A 5,260-nucleotide genomic window follows, 5' to 3' on the forward strand; every position below is an offset into this window, starting at 1 on the left:
GACAATCAAATGTATTTTTTAATGGTAGTATTATTTTATACAGAAATAAATTATTTATAATTCAGATGAGAATAAAGTTAATGTTAACTAAAATTGAAAGGAAAACAAATATATTGATCTGAAATCTACTATAATTCGCTGCAAATAGGTTGACTATTTTATTAAAATGAAACTAAAATGCTCACGGCTGCATGGGCATTCATAACGGTGTGCGACTGCATGTCCACGGCGAGGAACGAGCAGAACAGTCAACGTTTTTTATTTCATTCCAACTTCCATAGGAATTCATTGAAAACACTCGCTCTACTCTGCACCATTATCAATGTCTGTGCAGACAAACATATTTTACTTTCGTTGTTAAGTTAGCGATTCAAAAGCCCCCTGCGGTGTCACACGTCGATTAACCGGTGGTAAAATATTCTCACGTCACATACCTAGTATATTTTTTTATATAGATCCAATAGGCCTACCTGATTTTGAACACAAGAGGGCAGTATAGCCCTATGTATGACTTGATTTTTTTTTTTTACTTTACTGTTTTTAAACTTAGAATAAAATTAGAATAAAAATCTTTTTAAAATAAGAATAAAATGGGTTTAGTTCTGATATTTTTATAATTTTATATAGAAATAAATGATGTATAATAAAATTTTTAGAAGATATTGGGCTTTTAGTGTTTCCTTTTTTGACATTACTTTAATCCCTCGCCATAGCAAAACCGTTTGAGATATTTACTATCCGTACACAATTTAGCATCTTTAATGTATTTTCATCATGTTGAAATAGTTTGATGGGAATAAAATAAACCACTCAAGAGGAGTGGGTAAAAATTCAGAGGCTGATTTTGCAAAGAAATCCACATTCAAACCAAAATATCTGACTTCCTGTTGATCCGAGCTAATGACTGTTTTTTTTTTTAATGGTAGTATTATTTTTTACAAAAATGTATAATTCTGATGAGAATAAAGTTAGTGTTGATTCAAATTTTAAGGAAAACATATATATTGATCTAATATATATAGCACATTAATTTTAAATTCATTCAGCTTGAATCACCAAACATACAATATTAATTTTATTTAAAGCAAACAATACAAGATATGTTCTATGCATATTTTGTCATTTTAAAAATATCCATAAAGTGCTATGCAAAAAGACAAGACCTTAGATATTTATTTATCCTTTTAATGCAGGACTAATTTTAAACAAACTAAGTGCACAGCTGCATGGTCATTCATGACGGTGTGCATCCACGGCGAGGAGCGAGTAGAACAAAGCGAACGTTTTTTAGTTCATTACTTCCATAGCAAATAATGGAAAACCCTCGCCCTGCTCCGAAGCATTATCAATGTCGGTGCGGACGGGAGTATTTTACTTTCATATTAGCGGTGTCGGTGTCACACATCGATTAACCGGTGGGAAAATATCCTCAGTCACATACCTAATATATATTTATATATACATATAATTTTTATATATAAATATTTTATATACAAAAAAAGCAAGGCCTTAGAGAATTATTTATCATTTAATGCACAAATGAATGAAATGAACAAATGAATGAAATAGTTAAGCTCTTTTCACTGTAACAGACAGACAGCCACACACACACAAACACAGAGAGAGTGAGACCCCCTCCTCCTCCTTGCCACACACACACAGACACCCCCCTCCCCTCCCCACACAGACACACACACAGAATGGCAGAGGGCACTCTCTCTGTCAGAGAAAATCCACATTCAAACCAAAATATCTGACTTCCTATTGTTTGGAGCTAATGACTGTAAATTAGAAAGTTGTCCGGCTCGATGAGACCAATATACGTACTGATTTGTGTAACTGTGGGTAAAACTAACCCCCCCACTTTTGTCAAAAGCATTTTGAAAGTGACACACTTCCTGCTGCCAGTTGGTGGCGCTATAACTTTGACTCACAATAGTTACATCCATCTGATCGGCCTCTTACCACGAACACACTGCTGAAGTTTCATCAAGATCAGTTAATGTATGCAGAAGTTATAACACTTCGTTTTTCTCTTTTCTCGCCATAAATTCGTTTCCTCGCCACGGCCAAACCGTTCGAGATATCAAAAATCCGTCCGCAAATTAGCATCCTCAATGTCTTGACTTCATGCTGACCGAGTTAGGAGGTGATTTAATTAATTCTCTAGGAGGAGTGTTTCAAATTCCACAGCAAGCGTTTTCCAAACAACCCATAATAGCCGACTTCCTGTTGGGCTGGCGTAAAACTTGACCGAGGGAAAGTTGTTCGGCCCGATGAGATCTATAAGTGTACCGAGTTTCATATTAATTCATGCAAGCGTGTTTGATATATGGATCAAGTTTTCCAGATCCCGTTCAAGGGGGCGCTGTTGAGCCCCCCTGCCACGCCCGGGTACCAGCTTCAGCCCGGCCTTGATGGCCGTGGGTTCTGACCTGTGTGCAAAGTTTCAAGAGTTTTTGACCACGTTAAGGACCCCAAAAGCCCCCGAAACCTTGAAGAACATTAAAAACAATAGAAAAATCCCCCACACCCCACACACACACAGAGAAACAGAGATAGAGAGAGAGAGAGAAAATTCTCCAAAAAACCCACTTCAAACCAAAATATCTGACTTCCTGTTGGTTTGAGATAATGACTTTAAATTAGAAAGTTGTCTGGCTCGATGAGACCAATATACGTTCTGATTTTTTAAACTGTGGGTAAAACTAACCCCCCCCCACTTTTGTCAAAAGCATTTTGAAAGTGACACACTTCCTGCTGCCAGTTGGTGGCGCTATAACTTTGACTCACAATAGTTACATCCATCTGATCGGCCTCTTACCACGAACACACTGCTGAAGTTTCATCAAGATCAGATAATGTGTGCAGAAGTTATAACACACTTCCTGTTTGCATTATTCGCCATAAATTCGTTTCCTCGCCACGGCCAAACCGTTCCAGATATCAAAAATCCGTCCGCAATTTAGCATCCTCAATGCCTTGACTTCATGCACACCGAGTTTTGTGGTGATCGGGTGAATTCCCTAGGAGAAGTGTTTCAAATAACAGACCATGCGTTTCCAAACAACCCTTAATAGCCGACTTCCTGTTGGGCTGGCGTAAAACTTAGAGCACGAAAGTTGTTCGGCCCAATGAGATCTATATGTGTACTGAGTTTCATATTATTACATGCAAGTGTGTTTGATTAATGGACAAGTGTTCGGATCCCGTTCCAGGGGGCGCTGTCGAGCCCCCCTGCCACGCCCGGGTACCAGCTTCAGCCCGGCCCTGATGGCCGCGGGTTCTGACCCGTGTGCAAAGTTTCAAGAGTTTTTGAGCATGTTAAGGGCCCCAAAAGTGCCTGAATAGTCGTAAGAAAAAAATTAAAAAATGATTATAATAATAATAAATATATAATTAAAGCTGCAAGCAGCGATGAAAAGGGCCCTCGCACCCCTGCCACCGCCACCCGGTGGCTTTAGGAAAGGCCTTAAGATTACACTCACCAAATTTGAAGAGGATCAGATCAAAACTGTAGGAGGAGTTCGTACAACATCAGTACAAAATCAGGAAATGGCAAAAACTGCACAAAATCTGAGAGGAAGTTCAAAATAGCTGACTTCCTGTTGTGTTTAGGGCTACGCTCCAAGATACTTTTTTGTAGGTATTGGGTCATTACATGTATGTATCAAATTTCATACCTGTACGTGAAACGTAGAGCCGGGGCAAAATGTAGGGGCAATAATTAAGCCATTTTGCCCCACCCAATTTTGAAAAGTTTCATGATTTTTCGAGCACGTTTTGTATTTGCCACACTTCCTGCTACCAGCAGGTGGCACTATTGCTATAACCAAATATGAGCATGGTCATGTGTTCAGGACAGGACTCTTATCAAACATGTGAAGTTTGGGGCAGATTGGAAATTGTATGCCTGAGTTACTGCAGGCTGTCTGTGGTTGCCTAGCAACATCGGAACTGCAAGCAACATTTATATTGAACTTGCCTGATCATGCATATATCACCAAAAGGCCGAAATTGGGTGAACATTTGTCAGGCCGCCGAGGGCACACCCTTCGACGAAAACTCAAGATCTTCGCAATTTAATGTCGCAAAGGCCTTAAGATTACACTCACCAAATTTGAAGAGGATCAGATGAAATCTGTAGGAGGAGTTCATTAAAGTACAACATCAGGAAATTACGAAAAATTCCCAAAATCTAGGAGGAAGTTCAAAATAGCTCACTTCCTGTTGTGTTTAGGGCTATGCTCCAAGATACTTTTTTGTAGGTATTGGGTCATTACATGTATGTACCAAATTTCATACCTGTGCGTGAAACGTAGAGCCGGGGTAAAATGTGGGGGCAATAATTTACAGAATTTGCCCCACCCAATTTTGAAAACCATATCACACGTAAATTTTCACCACTTCTGAAGCGTGTGCAAAGTTTCATGAGTTTTCGAGCATGTTAAGGCCCTCTAAAAAGCGATTCACTTTGGAGAAGAAGAAGAAGAAGAATAATAAACAGAGCAAAAACAATAGGGTCCTCTCACCATCGGTGCTCGGGCCCTAATAAACAGAGCAAAAACAATAGGGTCCTCTCACCATCGGTGCTCGGGCCCTAAATATAGCTGCGAGCAGCGATTGCGGGCCCAAGCCGGTGGCACCGCCACCCTGGTGCCTTTAGTTACACTAAAGGCACCAGGGTGGCGGTGTCACCGGCTTGTGCCCTCCATCGCTGCTCGCAGCTATATTTATATATATATATATATATATATATATATATATATATATATATTTTATTATTGTTAATATTGTTGCTATTATTAGTAGTATTGCATTGTCTAATAAAGAGATGTACTGCTAGTTATTTAGCTCCAGCTGGAGAACATTCACCTCTCAGATAAGTAATATTCTCTGTCTTGTCACTTAAAAAAAAAATATATATATATATATATATATATATATATATATTTATGATTATTTCAAATTCCAGAGCAAGCGTTCTCCAAACTTGATGAGAACAATATACATAGCAAGTTTTGTTGCTGTAGATGAATCTAACCCCCCACTTTGGTCAAAAGGTGGCGCTACTGAACCATTCCAGCACGCCCGTTTCTGAAACTTTGCACTTGTCTACTGGCTAATAAATGTGATGTGTCTGTCGAGTTTCATGCAATTTCAAGCATGCTAAGAGTCTCAAAAGCATCAAAAAAGAATATTAAAGTTTGATGCATTGCCATGGCAACAGTATCTAAGATATCAATAATCCTTTCACAGG

This window comes from Leuciscus leuciscus (assembly GCF_965113295.1).
Source record: "Leuciscus leuciscus genome assembly, chromosome: 23".
Taxonomy (NCBI): Eukaryota; Metazoa; Chordata; class Actinopteri; order Cypriniformes; family Leuciscidae; genus Leuciscus; species Leuciscus leuciscus.